Source organism: Crocodylus siamensis, chromosome 5 (assembly GCF_052110815.1).
Source record: "Crocodylus siamensis isolate JL-2025a chromosome 5, ASM5211081v1, whole genome shotgun sequence".
NCBI lineage: Eukaryota > Metazoa > Chordata > Crocodylia > Crocodylidae > Crocodylus > Crocodylus siamensis.
The window spans coordinates 12,583,923-12,608,928 of record NC_143399.1 but is presented as its reverse complement, the minus strand read 5'-3'; the positions used below and the strand labels follow the sequence as shown (position 1 = coordinate 12,608,928).

The 25,006-nt window shown below is 44.2% G+C and overlaps 1 protein-coding gene across 17 annotated transcripts in view; it reads left to right on the top strand.

Moving 5' to 3' along the window:
* DAB1 (DAB adaptor protein 1) overlaps positions 1-25,006 on the top strand; it is a 774,457-nt gene that overhangs the window by 485,116 nt on the left and 264,335 nt on the right. For 14 of the 17 annotated variants that reach the window (XM_090048713.1, XM_090048709.1, XM_090048706.1 and 11 more), the window contains exon 2: positions 20,036-20,147. The exons of the other annotated variants lie outside the window; for them this stretch is intronic. The gene's annotated coding sequence lies outside the window, so the exon portion shown is untranslated. The remainder of the gene's footprint in view (positions 1-20,035; positions 20,148-25,006) is intronic. 17 annotated transcript variants of the gene reach the window in all.

Genomic DNA, 25,006 nt, shown 5'->3' with positions numbered 1-25,006 from the left:
GGGGGCTCAAAAAGGGAAAACCCGGGCATACCGTAACCCTATTTTCTATTTAGTTACAGTTGCAGGATAGGAGCATCCAAATTTTGCCTATCAGCCTGTCAAGAACTTGATTTGGCTATACCAGGCAAAATAGCTTGCAGTGCAGCATTTTTAATATGGAGGGTATAGTTTACAGAGATGAAAGATTAAAACCTGCAGTGTTTTATCATGATCTGACAGGTCTCTATGTGAGTTAGAATAGAAGATTGCTTCTGGGACTAGTCCTTTCTGAACTGTACATTTATGTTTAAGATAATCATGGTCTTAAGTCATGGTCTCTTTAGGTTAAAGCATGGACCTAGGGGGCTAGAACTCTTAGTTCTGAGCTCTGTTAGTGAGTCACTGCGGACATGTCTATATACGTCAGTAGGGTGACCTGCAGAGGATGAGGCTGGGGACAACCCTGCCCACAAGCACACTACAGAGCCAGAAGTTCACTAGTGTGGCTGTTCTGGGTTCATCCTTAGCGCTTGCTTTCAAGGCCTTGGTCTCTATTAGGGTGTCCCGACTTACAGGCTGGAAGAATGTTAGTGGACTCTGGGCAGGGTAAAAGAGGGACAGGTTTAGCCCCATCAGTCCTGGCCATGGCAGCAGTATAAAAACTCAAGTACAGTTTTTCATTGGTGCCCAATTTGAATCACTTTGGACAACTTGTTTTCTAGCCCGTTGTTTTTACCAGTATGCTTTGCTACCACCCAAAATCTACCATCACTTTAAACAAGTAAACCAGAACAGTGGACTGATTGAGAATACCTTGACCCCTTCATGTTTAGGAGGTAACTAGTGAAGGGTAAAGCAGAAAGCGTTTAGAGGCTACTGTGCATTTATTTCAATGCTTTGTCTAAAATCTCCATCACTGATGGTGAACGGCTTCATTAAAAGTTACCTAAATAAAACATTCAAGCCTTAAGGCTAGGACAGCTATGGGGCAATTGTAATAAATGCAGTCAGGAAGATTAAAAAAAAAAAAAAAAAGGGTCAAGAGCACATTATGACTATTTCCTGTTAGCTGTATCACTGGGGATTTTTAATGTTAAATTATACTGGAACAGGACCTGCACTTTGGGATGCTGTAGTTCCCTGAAGACAGATTGGATTGTACCTTGAAGTCCCAGCTTTTCTGCTGGTTTGAATTGGCACAGCTACATCGGCTTCAGCTGTACTGATTTATCTCAGCTGAGGATCTGGCCTGAAATAATCAAGAGGTGCTGGAAAACTAAAAATCAGATGCTAGTTGTTTTAGATGGGGCATCGAAAAATATGCCACAGATCTTAAAAGAAGTGGTTACTTGTGAAAAGACTGGTTTCCCCCTTTCCATGCTTCCATTTCCTTATCGCTAGAATGGGATAATGATATGCTGCTTTGCAAAATGATTTGAGATCTGTGGATGGAAGCAGGGGTGACTGGTGCCTCCGGAGTCTGGGTGGGGGGCACAATTGGTGGGTGGGCCAAAAGCCCCATATCCACTCCTCCTGTGCTGCAGCTTAGTGTCCCCCCACCCCCAACATGCCGCCAGCCCACATGGCAAAAAAGCTGCCCCATCCTGAGCGGTGCTGAGTCAGGGACCAATCTCAGGGGGAACACGTGCCCCGCCTACCAGTTGCCTGTGGATGGAAGAGTTAGGAATGACCTACCTCCTGTATTAAGTCAGCATCCACATGAAAGTAATGCAAGTCTTGTGTTTCACCAGGGACCTTTTTGGAGTTCACTTGATTTCAGATTAAGAGTCTGGGGCACGTTTACACATGCTTTGAGGGGGGAAGGGGAGTGCTTTAATTAGAGTGTCTCTTGGGAGCTGCTTTAATTAAAGCACCTGCAGCATCTCATACTTCAAAATGGTGATGGGGGTGCTTTAATCAAAGCTCGTCTGATGAGTTTTATTTAAAGTGCCCCAGCTGCTGTTTTGATGCATGGGGACGCTGAGTACATATAATGCTGAGGCTGCTGGAGTGTGCTAATTAGCACGCTTCAGTGTACTCAGTTAACTGGGTCTGCTCCTACGTGTTTTAATTAGAATGCATTGGAGGCAGCATCGGGCATGTGTATAGGTGCCCCTGGTTTCTTGCAGTAAAGGCTTGCAGAGAAAGCACAGCCTCAGTGTAGCCCAGACATAATGTGATGCACACTGAAGTGGTATTCATATCACTCATCCCTTTTCTTTCCTCCCATGTTCCAGAAATTAAGTTTAGTGTAAATTTTAAAGAGCTGGCTAGTGAAATCATCATGTCCAAAGGTTTTTACAAAAATAACCATCTGATTGTTCTTTTGAGCCACAGTAATTAATGCTCCATCCATTAGAACAAAGCAGCACTATGGCGTATTTAATTGGCCAGAGGAAGGCATTTGGTACTGGTTCTGTTTGGACACTAGAAATGCTTGTATCTGACCTCAAAGGTTGATCATTTCATTCCAGAAACCAGTGACAAAACAGGCCTATGCACTTCCATGCATATATTTCATCAACAGTTCAAGGTTTGCTTTATGAGATGACGTTTTTAATACACTACTGCCTTTGTGTCTTTGTCTTTTAGCTCCTTGGGTCTTTACTGGATTCATGATAATTCTTGGAGTCACTTTCCCTAAGTAGACAGGCGGCTGTGGATGAATTGGAACAGATGGTTCAATGGGATGAATTGTGTACCAAGATGTACTTTTGGCTTGTAAATATGAAAGAACAAAGAAGGTGGAGGAAATGTTCAACCACTGCAAGATGTATATTAGTATCAGCGAGCACATTCTTAGCCCTTTACAATTAATAATAGTGTTTTCAGCTGCTGATTTGAGCAGGAAAAAAGTACCCAAGTTAAAGGGATATGTACAAAAATAGCATAACATTTTGGTATGGGGTATCGTGTGAACAAGCAGAGAAAATTAATAACAAAATACTTGATAAGGATGATATGCACATAGGAGTGAAGTTCTTGCCCTTACCTTCCCTTTCTTCATGCTTTTGATTGATTTTAATTTCCTTTCCCTCTTGCTATTAACTTATTTTTCTTCCTTATAAAACAAAAATATCAGTAAAATATTAGTCTGCTTTATATGTTGTTGTAATACAAATATGATAAAGAGACAAATTGCAGGAAGCTGGAAATCCTTGCAATCTGGACTGACATCTATTCAGAAAATATTTGACTTTCCATTTTATTTTTGTCTTGTTATTTATAATTTGCTTTATAATATTATAATTTATATTAGAATTGTATTTATAAAAAAAAGAAAAGTTGAAGTGTTTCATATAATTTATTGGTGAAAGACAACAGCTAGTGATGATTCTTGACGCTGGATATCTGGCTTACTACGGTATGACATCTCTTACCCTTAAAATTAATCACGCGTAACATGCAAATCTGTTTATTGTTCTCAAGCATTTCGGTGAGTCTTATGGTTGCGGAGGAAACGTTCAAACTAGGTCGCAAATATAACTGCTACAATCTGAGTATTTGGCTCAGTTGCTAGAGAGCCTGTTGGTAGCTTGAAGGTATGAATTGCGCTGTTCATTTGAATAGAAGCTAACTCAAATGCTGATGATAACTCTTTGAATATCTCTGTCGATAACCATGTCACTGTTCCCAAATTTTGTAACAAAACAGGGAAGGGTGGTATTTTTTGGAAGTGTGTATCAGCATTTTCAAAAAGTAAGAAAAGGATCCCTGTAGAGTGCAATCCAGTAGAGGAGTAAAGGGTTTGGAAGGTCTTTACGTGAAGATGATTTGGCTGTTAGCAACACGCACAACTTGATTACAAAAGGGCTCGTGGTCGTTTGGTTTTATCTCATTTTCCTGTGATGTCCTTGGGGATTTTACCTTTCTGAATTTAGAGAATAATGTTTTGTAATGTCCAGGGAAAGTGGGGGTTTTTTATGCTTTGGCTTTCTTACTAATAGCTGTTGTTCTACTGCTGCTGTTTTAAATATTTGAAGTGAAGTTTCAAATAAGTGCTCTTATTTATATTTAAGGGCAGCTTCCTTATTTAAAAAGTGTTTGGGATAAATGCATTAGCTATGGACCAGGTGGTGCCAGGTGGATTCACATCTGGAGAGGGCTGTTTTGCCTGTGGATCTTCACCTGTCTGTGTAGAAGAGGATGTCTGTTCTCGGGCCTAAAGAGGCTATGGTTTTGTGAGCGTGAAAGACAGGAGAAGCAGTCTTGAGGTCTGTTTTATGGTTTCGTAACAATACACAACATTTACCAAGAGAGATCCTGGTTTTGACATCCACAAACAGATTTTTAAAGGAAAGAAAATTACCCATTAAACGTAAATGGAGCCTATTTCATTTCTCTATTTCTCACCATTTTTATCTATCAAGATGCTACTCTGCAATATGTTACAGCCTGTTTCAAAAGTGTAATGCAAAAGTCTAGAAAAAGCAGTCAACAATATAGAAAATTGAAGAGTAGATTATAGCAGTAGAGGTGTGCCATGCCGTTAACATAATATTTTGCTTCAGCGAAAACTCTCAAACAGGAGCTACTAATGGTTGATTATATTCCCATCCATTCTACTTTCTTTGGCTACAAAATGGAATTTATGTAAGTAATAACTCAGATCCACAGCAGTCTGCTAATCAACTAAATGAGATGCATATATTTTTAAATCTTAGGAAGGGTACTGGTGCTCAGTGTTGACTTAACTCTGCTCCCGTGGATGTTTTTTGAACTGCTTTTCAAGTCACTCATTTCTTGGAGGCGGGGTACTGTATTTCCAGTGTTGAAATATGTAGATAACATTGGGTCTTGTGATATTTCAGCTACATAAACGATTCTGCGAGGCTTCAATATAATCTGTGCAGAGCTAACTATGACCATTGCACAATTTAAATCCCAGGGGAACTACTAGAGTCCACTCTTACCCTTAGTCCTAGCTACCATGAAGAATTTTTACATGAGTTGTTTGTACAGCTTTTCAGTGTAGGGAAGTAAGGCAATGAACTCACACTACAGCTTTCCTTCTTATTCTGGGCGCTTGTACATGTGTAGGGGGGGTTAGCCCTTATGGTTGCACTCTCTGCTCCCTACATGAAATGGTGGGATTTTAAGTCAAACCCACCACTTCAGTTTAGGGGTGTCTGTCACTGTTAGGGTGAGGGACCGATACTTTTTTTGGTTTTGTTTTTTGGCGGAGCCTGTTTGTGGCTGGGGGTTGAGCTGCCGGCGGGCCACGCAGTCCCTAAGCTTCAGGGGGCCCCAGGTCCTTCCCTCTGTAGTGGTGGCACCCCCTGGGACCACCTGGGTGGGCTGCTAGTGAGCCCGACCCAACTCTTTCCTGACCCTAAGCTGAGTCAGCACCCGGCCTGCTAGCAGCCCACACAGGCAGCCTGGGAGGCGCTGGCATCACGGAGGGAACGACCGGGTCCCACCCCCACTGGCTCAGGGGCTCTCAGCCTACCGGCAGCTCACCCCTTGGCTGCGGGAGAGGCAGGCAGGCTCTGCCAGGGGAAAAAAAAAGGATCAGGTGCCTGCAGAGCCTGTCTGCCTCTCCTGTGGCTAGGTGGTGACCTGATTAATAGCCGCAATGCATCGTTGCAAACTGAACTACATCCTGATGTAGGTTAGTTTGCAACAATGCCAACTCATTTAAAACTCCCCAAACTCCTGCACGTGTATAGCATGATGCCATCAAGCTACACAATGACATTTTTGTCATGTGTACATGGTAACGGCATCACATGTACAAGCTCCCATGATGTTATTTTCCATTACCTTTTTATACATAGAGGATTGTTCACACTTCCAGCTTCAAAACTTTGGGTGTTAAATAACTCCTGTAATCTTGCTCTGGTTCCTCCTTTCAACCATTAGGTAATTTGTATATATTCATGTTGTTGCTGCAGACTAATACTGTTCTCAGCATGAAAAAATATATTTATCTTTGGCAAGTAATCAAGTAGAACCACCAGGCTGCTTTCATGTTGCAGTTTCATGCTTCAGAACAACATAGACTTTCTCAAGCTCCTGTTCAATGCTTTATACTTCAAAAGGGTGTCAATGCAACCAAAGGCCTTTCTGCCCCATAAATGGGAGCATTCTGTAGCCTTAGGGATGCAGCTTTTTTCAGCGTGCCACTTTGAGCTGTGAAAAAACTTGCTCTCTTCCGGGCAGTCTTCACCCCCTGAGTTCCAGAGCCAGGCTCCTCCTTGACACAATTTCAGCCTTCATGGGCTGCGAGTTGGTCTGTCCTGAAACAGAATATGCAGGTCTTGATCAAAGCATTTTGTGGTTGTACGGAAAGTAACAACAGCATGAAAAAATGCGCATCTCACTTAGTCCTTTTTTCTGTGGGCTTTTCTTCATGTGAAGTTTTTTCCACTCACGCTCCAAACAGTTGTAACCAAAATGTGTATACTTCATCCTGGGCTGACCCTGGTAGAAAAAAACTGTATACATCTGTGTTACTAAGTGCTGTATGATCAACCATACTTACAAGAGGGAAGGGAGAAAACAGGCAATCCTTAATAATATTGGTTTCTAATTCTAAGAGTTTGACCTTTTTTAGAGATTTAACATAAACCTAATTTCCTAGGTTTACAATACATTTTTGGCATTTTTGGAGATTTTTAGCTGTTAAAATCAAAGAAGCCCCACTGCGTACGTGCAAAATCTGTCTTTGTGTTTTCCCTCCCTACCTTATAATTGTGCCCATATTTGGGTTGATTTTTACCAGAGGCATAGTGAGCTCCTTCAGCACTTGGGACTAAGCGGGAGGGGAGGGAAGGGGAGTCTTACCTGCCTTAGCTTTCTATACTCAGGCATCAGCTGCTACTGCTGTGACTGCTGCTGTAGCCCTGCGGGCTTAGGCTGATGCAGCTAAGGGATTAGGCAGTAGCATGGGCTCCCTGGGGGCTGCTCCTGGTTCCCTGTTCACTTCCCTCACCCTGGGTGCAGGACTGTGCCTCCCATGGCAAAGCTTCCTGGTTGGGTGGTCATTCCACCTCCCATCAACCCCAGGTATGCTACTGGACATGGGGTTGTGCCTGACCCACTTCTCTGCCTGGGCTGCACTTGCCATGATCAACTTCTGGGGGCAGGTCTCCTCCAGTCATCCTCTTTACATCAGTGCCAGGGGCTGGTGCCCTACTACCTCCTGCTCCACACCCCCTAGTTTGGCTACTGATTTGCACAGGAAGGCCAACCACGTCTTCCCTTCCAAATGTCCAGTTCCTGCTCTAAAGTCTGGGAGAAATAGAGCAGTTCAAAGAAACGGTCCCAAGAATTTTTCATGAACTAAACAGCATATTTTTCTTTTGCCTCGTTTTCATGGCTGAACTTCCCCACTCCTAATTAAAAATTATCCTAAGGCAGGAATTCAGACCAAAATTTCAGCCTACTTAGTTAATGTTTGTTAAAGTTTTGAGCAAATGAAGACAGGATCCTTTCAAGGGAACCGTGGGCAACCTTAACAGTAGGTAGCATTACTAACTCCAGGGAAGTATCTCTATGCAAATTACTGACTGGTATATTGAAATTTGTTCTAAAACTTATCAATGTATGGCCTGACCCTAGGATCAAGGATTTGAGGGATTATTTGACAATTTTAAAAGTAATTTTACTAGCTGTTTTAAGCTATTTCTTCTCTCTAACTACTTAGAGCTCCTTTTGATTTAAGTGGAGACCTGAACCTGACAGCATCTGGGGCTGATGGTCTGTTTGGAAACTATGAAGCAGACACTGCATATTTCCTCTATAGAGAACTGAGCACAGAGTGGCCTGGATCTCCAAGGTGGCTGTTTCTTGCTTCTGTGAGGGCAGGCAAGAGCTTTGTGTGCATTTTATGGAGACGGATACTGACCTGGGAAATTCTGTTTTTAAACTCCTGTGCCCATTTGGATTCTGAAGCACTCAGAGTGCTTAGAAGTGCATGTCTTCAGTACCCCCCAGATCTCCCAGACACATTTAAAAATGCTGTCCAAAATCTTACTGTTTCAGTTGGTTAATTTCTGTTGACTTCAATTTCTGTTCCATTCCACAGCTTTTGTGGGCACTATGTTAACTTTCTATTTTCAGAGAAATTAGCAAAAAAGGAAAGAAAAAAAAAATCCAGTCATTTAAAGACTCAGCCCAGCAATGAAGCAATTCAAATTTGGTCTTAGATCAGTGGGTATATTTTCCTCATCGAACTTAATTTCATACAAGTTTTATTGAGTATCTAAGTATTGAGAACAAAACAGTCCTACATACGAAGTGCTAGAGCTCACCATATACAGCCACCCATCATTCTGTATAACTTCCTTGTTTCTTTAGGTGGTATATAACTTCACCATTTTATTGTCACATCTTCCATTGCTGTCATTATCCTTGCATAACTGGAGATAAGCTCCACAGGGCACAAAAGTGCAGGTAGACGTGTGTTTTTTGAGTTCTGTGTCCCCAAAGTGGCAAGTAGTGGTTTATTAGACTTTTTGTCTGCTCAGGAATTATGGGGGGAGGGGAGTGGGCTGGCAAGGTTGTAGGTATAATAGCTCAGGGAAAGAAGTACATAGACTTGGGCAGGGGTCAGCAACCCCCAGCACACATGCCAGAGCATGGCATACAAGGCCACTTTGCTTGACATGCCACAGCCAGCTACCCAAAGCCCAGGCTGGCTGTCACAGGCAGCCAGGAGGCTGCAAACAGCTTCACCGGGCTATGGAGCCATGGTAGCAGCGGCTACACATTTGCCTTGGGATGCACAGCCGGGAAGGGGCCCAGAGCAGTGCAGTCCTGGCTTGTCCTCTGCTGTCTTCCTGGAGGCATGTTTGCAGCCACTGCTGCTGAGCTCTGGAGCCTGGTCCAATTGTTTGCAGCCTCCCAGCTGCCTGATGCAGCTACCCAGAGCCTGGGCCAGCTGCGGCAGGCAGTCAGGCTATAAACAACTGCACTGGGCTCCAGAGCTCTGGCTGGTCTCCATGGTGGTGGGTGCATGCACACCTTAGGGTAGTTGATGTGGGACAGGCTGGGATTGTGCTGTCCCCAGGCCCCTTCTCAGCTGTGCTTCCCAAGATGCACATGTAGCTGTTACCACCACAGAGCCCAGCACAGCTGTTTGCAGCTTCCTGGCTGCCTGCTACAGCTGGCTCCAGCTCTGGGCAGCAGTAGCATGGAAACAGCAGGCTGTAAACTGCTCCACTGGGGTCCAGAGCCCTGTCACCGGCTTCATGGCAGCAGTGGGTATACACACACTTTGAGGCACATGACAGGGAAGGGGGTCTGAGGCAGCACAACTCTGGCTCCTCCCTTGCTGTCCTCCTGGGCTAGGGACGGACATTGCACATAAACCAGTTTAAGTGATCAGGAACTGGTTTAAAGCTATAAGAGAACAGATGTTCAGTGCACATAAACCAGTTTGAAAATGGCTGAAACTGGGTTGAGATAAACCTGGTTGAATGTAGTATCAGACTTAACTAATTTGGGTCAAACTGGTTTACGCAATGTCTGTCACAGACCCCTTCCTGGTTTAAGTTAAATCAGAGTCCTCCAGCACCTCAGATGCTTTGCAGCCCTGGGCAGGGCTCTGCTCTGTGCTCCAGTTCTGCAGGGCTGACTGCTCCATGGCTGCAGCTCCAGCAGAGACTGCAGATACAGTGGGTTCTGCCCCCAGCTCCACCCTCACTCCCTGCTCAAGCAGGGATTCCTCCTTCCCCTCTGCCTTACACAGACATCTGTCAGCATTAGCTAACAGACCACATGCTGGATAGGGTACATGCTGTGGGAGATGGGACAAAGGGAGAAAGGACAGTGCTTTTTGGAGCTAATCAGCAGGTAGCTGGTAATGTCCCTCTGTTCCTTCCTTTGAAAAAGTTGTTTAAGAAGAGCTTGAAATAATAAGACAGGCTGTTTGTTTTGTTGATGGGCTGACAAATGCTAACAACTCTCTGTAGTTTCATAGTTTCTAGGGTTGGAAGGGATCTGAGTAGATCATCTAGTCTGACCCCCTGCTATGGCAGGACAGAGTACTGGGGTCAAACGACCCCAGCAAGGTGTTCATCTAACCTCCTCTTAAACACCCCCAGTGTAGGGGCCAACACCACTTCTCTTGGAAGTTGGTTCCAGACCCTAGCCGCCCTGACCGTGAAGTAGCGCCTCCTGATATCTAGCCTAAATCTACCCTCTACCAGCTTGTGGTCACTCCTGGCAGTGCTTGGGGGAACAGGGACTTCCCCAGTCCCTGCTGATCCCCCCTGACTAGTTTGTAACAGGCCCCGTAGCCTCTCCTCATAGGGCCTGCCCTGCTGTCCCCTGATCATATGAGTGGACCCTCTGGACCCTTTCCATGTTGTCCACATCCCTCTTGAAGTGCGGTGCCCAGAACTGGATGCAGTACTCCAACTATGGCTTGACCAATGTCTCATAAAGGGGGAGGATTACCTCCTTGGATCTGCTTGAGATGCATCTGTGAGATGTGACTCCCTGCTGTGTAACTCAATGGTCTGTTACCAACAGCGGGGAGATGGGGAGGGAGCCCCTCCCTAATCAGAGTGTTCTGCTGGGGCCTGGCCACACCCCCCCTCAGCTCAGCACCATGGAAGGGAATGGAGGGCTGCTGTATTGCCCCTTCTCTCCCCCCCACCAACTTCCAGCCTGAGCCACTGCAGGCATGTGCCTGCATTTCCTTAGTCCAGAGGGGATGTGTGGCAGGGCACTGTTGGTGCCTGCCACTTTAAAGGCTGAGCTAAGCAGCCAGCAGGCGTTTGATTGTGGCGGCCATTTTAGATCGCTGGCCACCTATATAAACAGAGCAATTTGTTGCTGGCAGGCCAGGCAAAAACATCACCTGGGTGCAAGTCTCTATGCAATATCCTGGAGGTAAGGGCAGGAGTTTAAGGGAATGATTTGGAGGCTCATGGTCCTGGGCATGACCTAAAACTGCACCCTGCCAGGAGTGGGTAACCTGGTGGGGCTCCCAGTGGCACAGGAGCCCCCAGAAAATGCCAGGCAAGTTACCATGCCAGTGAAAGGTGGGTTGGGGCACCTTAATAACCCCAGCTCTCACAACCGGGTTGGTTACCCCATAATAGGGCAAAGATGGTGGACCCAGGTTAGAGAGTGGGCTAGAGGCTCAGAAACCTGACTTAAAACACTCTCAACTGGTCAGTGCTGGGGCCAGGACCAGAAAGGTCAAAAGGGCCAGGGGCCCACTGTGGGGGATACCCAGAGCTGAGGGTCTGAGGTTTCCAACTGGCCTTGGATGTAAGGCCAGGGCCAGTGTGGCCAGAGGTCCTGGGGGGGGCACACCTGAGAGGGGGAAGAGTTCAGGGAGCTAGGCAGCCCAGAATGAGGGCAGAGTAGGCCGCCTGATTGGAGGGATCCAATTGGGGTCTGGATTGGAGGATTCTGGGGCCCAGTGTGGGGCTGGTGATGTTAAGAACTGTGGATGCCATCTGCGAGGCTTGGCCTGCAGTATAGGGGAGGAATGGAGCTGCAGATAGCGCCCCCTGGCATCGGGGCAAGAATGGGCAGCCTCCTGCCTAATTAGCACCGTAATTATATATCATTCTGTTGGCTCAGAACCAGGTGGGTGGGCCAATGACAGATGGGTCCTGAGAAAACTCCCTGTTACAGGATATCTGTATAGTTACAAACCAGTTTAGTCTAGGCAGTTTAGACTAACCTGCAAAAACTGAATCAATTCAGGCTCAGGCTTTTTGAATGTCTGTCCCTAGCCATGGAACTGCACATGCACTATCCCCCAGCAACAAGGATCTACTTGTGGCTCCCCTGCTGTCTGCCTCTAGCATGCCAAGTCAAGGCGTGGGTCAAGATTGGGTATTTTTGGCAATTTGGCATTTGGTAGGCAAGAGCCATTACAAGGAGAATGAGTTTCTCACTGAGAACTCTGAAGGCCTTATGCAGAAATTGCTGATGTCAGTGGAAAGACACCCCCATGTACATCACAGGCATGTCAGGGATCTAAGTATGTATGGTTAAATCTTACCTCCATTGAAGTAAATGGGGGTTGGAATTTCATTCATAAAGTGAAATGGTCCCTGTGATAGGGAGAGGGTTTCAGGTGTGATGGAGAAGATGTTAAAACTAATCCAGTTTGACGGGTGACAGCTTTTACAATTAAGAGCTTGATAGTTTCTTACCTTGAGAAGGTCAGATGAAGAAGGAATGGTGGGCTTTGCTTTCAACACATATGGTTTCAGGGCTTAGGCAATAACAAGAGGAGATAAAGCTGGAATGTCAGACTTCATTTGCTCACTTTCATTGTTTTTGCCACATTTTAATGTTACATTTATCATATGGTAATTTAAACAGGATATACAAAAGGATTTCATAGCAAGTGGTGTATTATTAATGGGAACATAATGGCTACAGTTTTCACCATGTAGTATCAATATTGGGTGTCGCCTGTAATTTTTAGGATTAAATAGCATATAAAAGGGATCCCTTCCCTTTTTGTTGTAATGTGCCACCCAGTATATGAAGCCTCTGTAACTTCTAGGTGTTTATTTAACTATGAACTAGTTCGTTCAAGACAGGCAGGGATGCTGGGGAGAAGGCGTGAGTAAATAAAAATAGTCCATCTGCCATCATCCAAACTCATGGGCTGTGGACAGAATTTACACACAGACTGGTTTAAGTGATCAGAAACTGGTTTAAACCTGTAACACAAACGAATCTCAGTTCACATAAGCCTCCTTCAAAATGACCAAAACCAGTTTAAGATAGACCTGGTTGTATGTAGTATCATACTTAACTGATTTAGGTATTATCAGTTTATGGAACTTTTGTCCCAGATCCCTGCCTGGTTCAAGTTAATTCGCAGTCCCTCAGCATCCCAAGATGCTCTGCAGCCCTGGGCTATGCTGCCTGCTCCAGTGGAGCAGCGACTGCCTCGCTCTTTGCTTCTTGCCTGTGACTGTCAGCCCATAGGGATTGAGGGGGCGGAGAACAGATCCCCAGCCGACTAGCCAGGGTCTACACAGCACGTGGAAAGTCCCTGTGGTAAGGACTTTGCAGACTCTCGCAGCCCTCTCCCCTCCCCACTCCCCCCTGATTTACTTGAGTGGCTGCCACAGAAGGGAGGGAGCAGGAGTCCTCCCAGCCAGGGGCCTGCCCATGCAGCCCAGCATGCCGGGGCATCAGGGAGCCTCTGCCTTATGGGGCTTCCCCCCCACCCCAGCCCAGGGTCCCCCAGCCTGGGGCAGCCCGAGGGAGCTGGGGGCGTTCTTCCCCTCCCAAACCTTGCCTTAACCCCGTGCCTTAACCTCAGGCAGTTTCCAGGAGCAAAGGGAAATTATCTTGCTCCTCCACAGCTGTTTTTGCCTTAGCAAAACACTCATGCAGGGGAGCAGAGGAGTTTACTTCTGCCCCCTGGGCTATCCCTGAGACTCCAGCAGCTAAGGCAAGGAGGTGGGGTTGTGGGGGGGGGGGAGGGGGAGGGGGACAGTGAAGCTCCTCTCCCCAGCTCTGCCCCCACACAAGCAGCTGTCAGCAGGTGATAGCAGTGGCTACTGTTGGGGGCAGCCGGGGGAGAGGAACTGCACTGGCTGGGTGCCTGACTGGGCTTGGCGTTCCCCGGACTGCCTGCTGGGGGGCCTGTGGCAGTGCCCTCAACCTGCTGGCCTTGCCCAGTGCAGGTTCTCTGCGTGCTGCCCCCCACCAAAGGAAAACTCTGTTTGGTCCTGACCTAACCTTTGGAGCTTAAAGTGCGAAACTTTGCTCACTCCTGCCTCAGGCTTTGTGAAAGTCTGTACTTAGCCTGAGTTACAAAGAAGGCTTGTAGTTCCTGGGTTTAAACATATGAGCCTTTTAATATACTCAGGTTTTTCCTTATCTGCTGTGGACCATTGTAGAATTTGCTTCCCTGGAGGAATGTGAAGTTGAGCTGGAAGAAAGCCTGCCTGATCTTTAATCATCTCTCATGCATTCAGATGCTTTTCTCAGAATTGTCTCATCACTGTAACATTTGCACTTTTACTTTTCCCCCCACCACCAGAGAAAGGAGACAAGTTTTATAGGGAGCCAATGATTATATACGTGAAATATCCTGGCCTTGTTGCTGGTTTCAGCTCACCCACTTAGACTGATTTATTTTGTTTGTTCCAGGGAATAAGACTGAAAAATGCATTTCTCCCATTCTAGTTAATAGATTCAGGAAGTAATTTGCAGAAGGGGAAACAATGGATGTTATATAATAAAAGTACTGCCTAGGTAATTCATGAGGAAGATAAACTTGTATTGTTAAGATTTTCACATTTTACTCTTATTTGTAGACTGTAAATTGCTCTCCCGTGCTTTGCACCATTAAGTACTAATGTTATTGCATTAGTAAAAAAGCACCAGCACCTTCACTGCCTTTGCAAAAATATACACAAAGGCAAATAACCTATCTTACTGAGTTACGGAGTCTTATTTGTTCGTAACTGCTCGCTTAGCTTATCACTGGGTGTTATATGTCATTAAAATTTAATCACCGCTCTGCATCACTGAGGTCATGAAGGCTGGTCTGAGGAAGAGAAGGGAAAGAGTGAAATGACTGACAGTTAAGTATTTCAATCAGTCAACACACTGATTTATTTCTTTAAGGAGGAACATAAGAGGAAATGAGGCTGGCTGGGTTTTTTTTTTTTTAAGTATAATGCACAGAACAGTCGTCTTGGCTGTAAAAGTCAGGTGTGCAAGTCAAAATAGGTCTTGAGAAGGATAAAATACTAGAAAATGCCTTGCTTCATAATTATTCTGAAACTTATATGATTGTTATTGTGTTTGGTCAAAGCTATAAAAAGAGCTTGGGAATCATTTTTTGTCATAGGGTTTCATGGCAGAACAAATTATACAAAAAATTCAAATGAAGGGTATAGCAGATTTTTTTATTAGCTGTCTGCATTATACTTCTAACACAGAAGGCCTTAGTCAGAAGCAGGACTGTAATGTGTTGCTTTATAATAATGTTTACCTGGAAAACTGACAGCCTGTTATGGGCCATGGTCTTATCCATGCACTTAAATAGGTCAGGAAGCCTGGCTATTTTCAGAGATAGGTATATTTAAAACACTAGCTGTACGATTTTTGGTAGTGCAAATGAAAGAGAAACTGTTGGCAAAATTCTGTATGGTGACTTGGTAAGTATGCCTCAAGTTATTTTTTTTTCTGTTAGTATTTACTGCCTGAAAAGCCAATATCAGTAGATTTCATAAGGCACAAAAATACCACATTTCCCCTAATTTTCTGAAGTGCTCCACGGTATTAACAATCGTGTCTCGTTTTTAATGGTCTTGGTGTTCAGTTAGTCAAGAGAGTCTTTCTCAGAGCAATTTTGCTGTTTACTACCTGCCCCTGGTCTTCCTCTTCCTATTTTATAGCATTGGAGACTCTGCAGCTCTTTTCAAAAGCATAGATCTGGGGTGGGTAATTACTTTGGGCAGAGGGCTGCTTACTGAGTTTTGGCAAGCCATTGAGGGCTGCATGACAGGCAGCCCTGGGGAGATAAAAAATTTTGCAAATTAATATTTAGGAGCCCCGTGGGCTGGATAGACTGGCCTGGCAGGCCGCATCTGGCCCACAGGCTGCATCTTGCCCACCCCTGGCATAGTTCCACCCATGGAGACAAGTCTTCAGGAGCTGCTTGGATTTGTTCTTTAGTTAAGCAGGAAAAGGAGGGTGATTCAGGTGAACACTAGGCTCTGCCCCTGCTGTCTGCAGCCATAAATCTGGGGAAAATAGTTCTTTCAAAAACAAGGCGGGTATTGTAATCAGGTGATACGTGAGAAAATGTGGTATTTATGTTGCTGGCTCTTTGAGTGGTGAGGGCTTGCTTTTTTCTTAGATATACAAGAAACAGTGATAGTTTAGGGTTCAACTGGTGATTATAAGGCTGGAGAGGTGGAAAGAAGAGAGGAAAGATGCAAGGCAGATAGTGGAAGGACTGGAGAGAAGGGCATAGGAAGCTCATTTCTGAGAGCTGTTTTTCCCTGCCTCCTCCTCAAAAACTCCTCAGCATCTAGAGATGTTTTCAAACATCTTACTGTATTGTATAATTAGGCCCAGGGCAGTGAGTTGACTTTGCTGCTGCGCCAGCAGAAAGGCTAACATCAGGCCTTGGGGGAATAGAAATTCATTCAGAATTTCTGCTGGATTTTTGTTACTTGTCCACATTTATTTGGCCCTGTTTAAATAGCCGAATACAGTATTCTGTAATATACACTAGAAGTTATTTCCCTAGCTATTTTAAATATAATCTAGCAAATGCTATTGCTATCCGTGGAGACCTTCAGGAAAGTCTTGCAAAAGTCCTCTGGATCCAGCAGACTTGGTGTGGACTGGCTCACATTACACAACGTTGATCAGTTCTGACTCTGAATGAAGCCAATTTATGTCAGACTCCCTGGCTCTAGGAGATTACTGACTATCTACTATGGGCTAGTTTTATTTCCTTCTGTAGCTGGAAAGGAGTCTTTAGTATTTTACATGCATTCATACCTGCATATTTCCACAAATGACTACATGAATGTGCAGCTGATGAGTTGGTGAAAACGTTTGTAGCTCCTGGCAAATACTGAGAGATGTATTTGCCCTAGGGAAAGATCAGAATAAATCTGTGGAAGATTGTGTAAGGATTACGAAAAAGAGGATTGCCAACCTAGAGTGCACTTTCTCAACAGGGGTCACTTTGCAATAAACAGAGAGAGTCTGTTTTTAGGCCATTTTGCATCTTTTCCTAGCATCTCTGGGATGGAGATCAGACTTGAGATTCATAGGATGTAAACAAATTGTAATGATTATTCTTAATGTCTGGAACATGTTTGCAAGGCTTTGGCTGCAGATGAGTGTACAGCATAAATATAATTATTTGAATTATCAGAGCGCATAAGAACCCAAGTCACCGTGTAAGACAAAATGAAAAGATTGTCCGTGCCCCAGAGAACTTGCAGTCAAAATGAAAGAGGCAAGAGAAAGATCTGGATGAGTAGGTAGGGATGTACAGAGGATCGCTGAGACAGTAGTGAGCAGCATGATACACAGTGGCTTCTGCACATGACTGGGCCTGACTGTTGCCAGGCCTTTAAGCATTTTGTTTCATGGCAAAAAGAGAGTTTTGGGAGGAGATTCAAGTGACTTTGCAGATGTTTAAAGGGAGCTTCTCCCAGGTACAAGAGGCAGCATGAGAGACTAACAGGAGTACTGTTTTGGAGGATTTAAGGAGTGGGTGATGGAAGCTGGCATTGGCAGCCAGTTGGAAGTGGGAGTGATTCATACATAATGAGAGACGAGGGGGATGAAATTAAATTAGGAAGAGCCTTGAAATGATTTGATATGATGAAGTGGAGGGACTCAAAGGAAAGACTGACCTGGTCAAAGTGACAGGCCTGTAGGATGATCTTGGCGGCAGCAGCATGCCAAGTGGAAATGAGGGGAGCCAGATTGCATTTGACAATGCCAGAGGAAAAAAAAAATCAGTAATCCAAGTGCAAGATGAGATGCGTTAGTTGTATGGATGCATGGCAAAGACCGTACTTTAAAGATGTCATGACAGAAAGAACCAGCAAGACTTAAACATAGCCTTCAGGTGAGGGCCTAGAGAGAGGCCTGAGCTGAACTCGATGCCCAGGTCACAAACCTGAACGACGGGCAGGGTGGTGGTTTTATCAACCCTAGTGACTGAAGAAGTGTCAAAGAGCTGTTTTAGCTATGCAGAAGGCAGGCCAGGGTGGCACCTGAGAGACTAACTCATGTAGAGAGGCATGAGGGCTAGATGTGCCCACCCCCAGCATCTGCAAAGGAGGCTGTTGTCCACAAAAGCTCATACTCCTATGAGCCAATTAGCCTCTGCTGCAGCTTCTGCACAACTTCAGACTATGCAGTTAATCACCTCTGCTTAGCCATGTGCAGATGTCAGCTGGATGCCCAAATGCAATGTCAGCAAGAAAGTCTGGGATTTTAGGTGATGTAAAGCAGTGCTTTTATTCAGTGCTCAGCTAACACAACTTTTGGGATTGTGATTTCCACATATCTAAGGTCTCAGTTCCAGGAAGCAGCATCTTGGTACTGGCATGGTGCCCACCCACTTTGACTTTAGCAGTGACAAGGAGCTGCCCACATAAAGCTTATTGCAGGAATAATTTTCAGCATCTGTTTGGGGTTTTTTCTGCCATAATGGGAAAAATTGAAACATTCTAGATTTAACAAGATAACTGTTAACAATAACCATTAAAGGTGATTAGAAAGCTAGCCATTAAAGCCTTTTATGTTCTAATAATTTTGAAGTTTCTATTAATCTCCCTATAAAAACCCTTACTTCCATAAGTTATTGTATCTCAGGTAATTTAAACAGCAAGACATCAAGCTAAAATTATAGGGATGTCCTAGTAACAATTTAAAGAGTATTTGGCGACTAAAAATCGGAATAAATGTTACAGAAAACTATTCTTGTGGCTGGAAAACAAAAGGCAAGCCTACCCAAGTGGCTGTGTTTCCTCTTGGTTCATATGCTTAATGCTTGTTGGTCTTAAGGGAGTTCTTGTACTCAAGGAGGAAAATACTTTTGCGCATTTTAACTTGTGCCGTTTCTTTGATTTGTGACTGCTGTTACAATAGTTTGTGCCAAATGTTAAGAAAGCAAATATTGCCTCCATCTAAGGGTTAAACAGATTTCAATTGCCTGCTTAAATATGTTGCTTTATTTTAGTAATTTTTCTAACTTGAAAAAAATGCCTAGTGTTTATGTTTCAGAGAGAGGCTGGGAACTAAAACTTACTCCTTATACAGACATATGGATACTGCATCTCTAATGTTCGTTACTTGTGCTTTAACATGAAAATTGCAAGTTGCAAATAATGCTTCACTTCTAGATATTAGTCTGTGGCTGCTCTTTGGGAGCTATTCCCTACGTGTCAGTATTTTTACATTTGGATTTTGCACTCGCATTAGTTTCCCTGTGGGCCCATGACACTCCATTCAAAGTCATCAGAACTGTGTATCTTAATGCAGGACTGGGATTTTCTGTGATGGTATCGGACCACCTCCTATATGAATGCATTCCTAATCGTAACACTAGTGTGTAGCAGGGCGCTATTATTCCATTTTTACAGGTGGACAAAGTGAGGTAAGAAAGATTAAGTAATTTGCCTAAGGTCACAGAGGGAATCTTTGGCAGAGTTGGAAATTGAACCCAAATCCCCTGAGTCCCAGGTTTTTTATTTTCTGTAACTGGAACATAGTTTTTGTTAATACTGAGTATCCTGTTTCCAAGCTGGATACTGCATATTGGTTACTAGGAATATGCACATGTGCACGCATGCATTCCATATACCAGTCCTCCTTATATGTTGCAAACTGTGACTATGCTACGGCTGTCTCAGGTATTGAATGCAGTTCTCTGTAGTTAGGCTCGAAGTCTGCTGTCTTTGGGAAGAAGTTTGCCTTTGCACACTGGTTTGTAAAATCTAAACTAGTAAGATTTCTTTTCGATTCTCTTCTCCATGGTATCTCCTAATGACAAGGAAGTCAAAGCTTCTGCGGGTACTTTGCACATAGGTGTCTAGAAGTGTGCCTGAAGGAGAGGGTGGGGGAGATGTGGGTGGTGGTTTTTTTTTTTTCCTGCGGGGAAGCTCGACATTGAGACTCTTATTTCAATTTTGTATATACAAATAGAAAAATAATAGTTACGTTGCCATGGATTTTTTTCTTCTTTTTTTACTCCTTTCTCCCTAAAGATTCAGGCGCATGTGTTTTTAACGATGAGGCCGCAAGATCTGATCTTTTTTTTTTTTTTTTGTATGCCCTAGAACTTGCTATGCTAATAGTAGGTAGAAGTGAGGAAGGAACATGCCTATAAAAAACAGTCTTCCCTTGGTAGCATGATGAATTGCGGAAGCCCTGATTGAAAATTCTAATCACAGCCTTGCAGTCCTTCAGATCACAACCCTTGACAGTTGATTCACTCCTTTTCATGCCTGCTGCTTCTCACTGCTTATGGTGCCTCTTATGCATGAGTCTATCATTAGCACACAAAGCATGATGGATTGGTTGGGGTACCTCTATCCTTAGAACCTGGGAAATGCTTCTTTTTCAGAACCAGAGAGCCTGTGTGACATCGTCATGAATGAGAGAAGAAAGTAATACAGTATTGGATGTGCCTGTTTGCTGCCACTTGTTTAGAGAGAAAATGATGCATTATGGGGAATGTAAGTATATGGCCTGTTTTTCCCTCACTAGCAACCGATGCAGAAAATCATTGATCACAATCAGTGCATAAACTAAGGCTGGTAAATGTATTAAAGATGCAATGTCCTTTGAAAATCAGAACAGTAAACAATTCTCTCAAAGGTGTGTTTAAAAAAAAAAAAAAAAATCAACCAGTGTGCGAAGCCTTTTGACTTTCAGCATGATTTAAAGACCAAAAAGGGGCAGAGCTAATTGATTTTGATCTCGGATATAGATTCTCATCACTCTCCTATACTATTTCCTAAGACGGGAAGCTGCAGACATTAAACTTGTAAATGATTTTATTTGTCTGCACGGCTTCTAGTTGGCATTTAATGTTTCAGTGAACAAAACAGTTAAGTTTTGGCTCCAGTGAAAGATTGATAGGAACAATTTTCAAATGTGGAATCAAAACAAAGTGAAAATATGTCATGTTCAAATAAAATGCAGAGCTCTGATGCATCATGTGGTCTTGTAATAAATGATTTTGCACGACAGAGTTGACAGAGATTTGCAGGAACATATTTTTAAATTTATGGTGATTAATTTTAAACTGAACTACAATAAGAAAAATGTATTATAGATACTTGCAAAAAAAGAGAAAAGGAGGAAGCAGCTCTCTGACAGAGAAAGTAAACAGGTAATGATTAGGTTGCTTTCACGTTATTTTGCTATGCTTTCCACAGTCTGTACTGTGAACAGGGTTTGAATTATGGGGGAGGGGGGTAGCTCACTTCCCATGAGACAAGAGCCCCCTGTAAGATATGAAAATCATAACCGGGGGGGGGAGGGTTCTGATCAGATTGCTCCTTCACTTAGGTGAACTTGTTAATCAATGAAATCAAAGATCAGGATTATCTTGATCCCCCCCCACCATCTTCCAAGAGTCAGTGTAATTCGAATCTTGACTGTGAGTAAATTGATCTTCCTAAAGAAAAAAAAGGGGGAGGTAGTTGCAACTAGCAATAAGAACAAACCTGTGCAAGTGTGACATCTAGTACGAGTTCCATTTCTTGGATTTGGTCACTTGCTTTTTATTGGTTGTCTGGGAAGTGGTGAGGTTCTCCCCGACCAGCGCTGGGAGTAATGCAAAGTGAAGTTGAAGACCTCTTCTCAAGACTGATAGTACTTATGCCAGTGAAAAAAAAGTGCTATTATTAAGAAAAGTGGGACTGAATGTCAGGGAGAGAAAACACTCATTTCTGAAGCTCAGGATGCATATTTTCTTTATCACATGAAGCCTTGAGTTTCATTTCGTATTGGTCTGTTTCAGTAGAGAATGACCAGAAATGCTGCCTCAGATGTAATCTATAAGACAAAAACTGATTTATTCAGATACTTGACGTTGGATAGTGTTTTGGTAAAACCGTGACTCTCTGCTATTAATATTTAGCAGCAGCAGGTCAGGCATGGGTACTAAATGAGTAACAGTTATTATTGTTATTTTTAACGCTGTTGTTCATTGCTTAACTTTTTCCCATTTTGCTGCGTTTCACAAATGCATTGATAATAGACGCATACAGAGTAGTTTTACATAACCATTAGGGCTATACAGTTTACCAGCCACTAGATAACCCTAATTGGATATGTAGTGGCTGGCAACTGTCACTCATTTTCATGAATAAAGGAACTATACAGTGGGACAGTTCTTTAGATCCATTGTAAATTGGCATCATTTCACATAAATCAGCAGATGATCTAGCCCCTAATCAGTTGTATTTAAGTTCTTTTATACCTTACTTTTGCAGGTTGGCAAGTCCATTAAAATGAGTGAAATTTCCGTGGTGAGTTCTAGTTGGTTATGTTTTCAAAAGCATTCAGTTTAACTTTATTAAAGTTTTTTCTTGAGTTATGAACCACTCGGTGAAAGCCATTTTAATGAAGTGGACATGTTGTTTTTCTTACAAATGTAAAGAGACAACAAGCAGAAATCATAGCTGGTTAGTTTTATATCTTCTTTATGGCTCCTATAATACTGGACAGTTTTGGTCTTTGTAAGGGGCATGGGTATGAAATATAAATCCTATACCTCGGGATAGGAATAACACATGCTTCCACCCCCTCCCCACCTCCACAGATAGTTTGATTGACATTTCTTTGGTGTTCTGCATGAAAATGGCTATTCCAAAATACTTTCAACAAAAACTTTTTTCTGTCAGACAGTGCCATTTTGTCAAATTTCAAATCTTCATTGCAGAAAGCTAGCCTCAATACATTTTTTGTTCTGAAGGTTCCTAGGTCTTAGAATAGAGAGAGGGAGTGAGAGTACAAGATGCCAGAATAGACCTTTTCTTCAGCTATGAACCACCAGGTGAAGGCCATTTGAGGGCAGTTGGGGTTAAGACACCTGCAGGCATTGACGGATCACGCATCAAGGCTTTTCTGTGTCTGTTTCTCCCTGCTCTGAATCGAGGAAAACAGGAACATAAATCCAGATTACTTATGCCAACGCATGTCCTACTTATCAGGCTGCGGGCTGCTCTGGGCTGGCACATGCTTTTCTTCTTCAGAATTTCAAAGGGTCTCACTTTTCTTCACATGCAGAAGGAAAACAAATGTCAAAACTTAAATACTTTTCATGTAAAAAAGAAACGAGATTTTTCTCACTTGTACTGACACTCACGTGACGATAACATACTGGTCCCTCAGACTGTTCAAATGCAACTTCCAACCCTATCAGTGAAGATTCAAAAAAAAATTTTACTAGTGTGGTGGGGAGTGAGCCCCCTTAAAACATAGTTGTAGATGTTGTTGTAGATGCATAATTTTAAAGCAGCATGCTGTCTCCAGGTTTTAATTTGTGCTCACACACCAGGTAGTTCCAACCAAAGGAAGAGAGAACGACAGCAATCGGTATTCAAAAGTAATGGCAATCATCCCATTATTGTATTTATTGAAGATCCTCTTTGTGGGTTTGTCTAAGTATCATTCTTTATTATTTGTATTATGATGGTGTCTATGTATACTTCCCACAAATTGCTGTCCTGTTATGGTTATCGCCAGGGATCCTGGTATTCTCTGTTTAAAAATCACAGATTCTGTGATTAACCCCCCCTCCCCCCATCCACATTTTTCTGTGATTAAAATGAAACTCTGCTTTCTATATAGGTATCAGTTGAACACAATGTTTTATTGATAGATTTACAGTTTTAAAGCAATTTGGAAACCTACTGGTACCTCAATAACTATAATGAAATAAATGCTAAGTACCTATAAATTTTGGCGTTTTTGATTTTTTTTTTTTGTTTTTTGTTTCTTTTATCATGGAAAATCAGAGTTCCCCTTGCCCCCTTCACTCACCAGGATCCAGCTGCGATCCCCTCCACCCCCCCCACAGAGTTTTATGGGCGCTGAGCAGCCCTCGTTAAGTCGGTGCCCTGCCCATGGCATTGCCCCTCACTTGCAAATCACAGTCCCCAACCCTACTGGTGCCCCTCGCTTGCCACTCATATCTCCCTGCCCCCCTTACCCTGCTGTCAGGGCTATGGGACCAGGGACCTGGGTCCACAGGCCCCTGCCTCCTGTAGCAGTGCCCAAACCCCAGCTGCTGCCCGTGGGAGGCAGAGGTTGCGGCAGTGGAGCAGAGAATGGAGCTTGGCTTTCCTTTCCCCATGGGCAGCACAGCTGGAGCAGAGTCTGTGGGGGGGTGAATGTGAGCTTCCCACTGTGGGCCTCGGTTTCCTTGCCCTGCTTCCCTCCCCCTGGGGCTTCTGTGGCCCATCAGGCAAGATCTGGCATGGCAGGGCTGGCCGGGACCAGGTGGGGAAACTCGTTGCCACTACTAGGAGCCCCTTGTCACCATGGCAGGGACACCCACCAACCCAACAGCAGGGGTGTGCAGCTTTACGCTGCCACCCCTTCTGCTGCTGGGCAGACAGGGGGTGCTTTGCCATGGGGGCACAAGGGTCACAGTGGCAGCACCGAGCTTCCGTGCCCCACTTTGTCCTGCCACACTGGGTCCCACCCACTGGGCTGTGGAGGCCCCAGGGAGAGGGCACTAGGGTGGGGAGCCTCTAGGTTGCAGCGGGCAGCTCACCCCCCACACCCATGCACATATCTGGGGGGGCATATGCTCCCTATGTCTCTCTATGAGTGCATGCAGCAGCAGTCTGGACCAGCCTGTCTCTCTGTCCCCCAGGTGAGTTGCCCTGTGCATTCCAGCCCTGGGGTCCAAGCCCCCCACACTGCCCCAGCTGGGCAGCAGCCCCAGTCCCCCCCCTCAATATGGGGGTCTCAGTTCTCCACCCCCTCCCCATCCCCATCAGACTTGCATATGGGGAACTGCTCTTCAGGCTGCCTGACAGCCATGTGTATGTGTACATGTGCACATGCACGTGTAGACCCCTGCCTAATGGCCCTCTTTGGCACTCTGTCAGCCTACAGGGGAGAACCCACCCTTTCCTGCATTTTTCTCCTTTAAAGGAGAAAATCCTGGTTTTTCCTCATTAAAACGAGAAAATCCAGATTGTACTGCATTTTCCCGTGACAAGTGGAAAGCCCGGATTCCTCGTTACCACTTTCCAAATGCATGAAAAGATAACCCCCACGCTGAAGAGTTTGTAGTCCAATTATGAAGGGAGAAACCAAGTGGATGCAACATGCAGAGGGGAGAATAAGAAAACAATGAAGTTACAAATAATCCAATGTATGGTTTTGCAGAGTATGTGAATAAGTATATCACTATGTACTGTATACACCTGCTTAGTTTTCCTTTTCTGCTTTCTGTTGGCTTTTAACTGCAAAACAAGTTGTATGGTCCTCTTTACCTCCAGCATCCCAACCATCTTATCCTCTGTGAATAGTATTTCCCAGAGAATAATCGGTGGTGCGTTGAATCTAC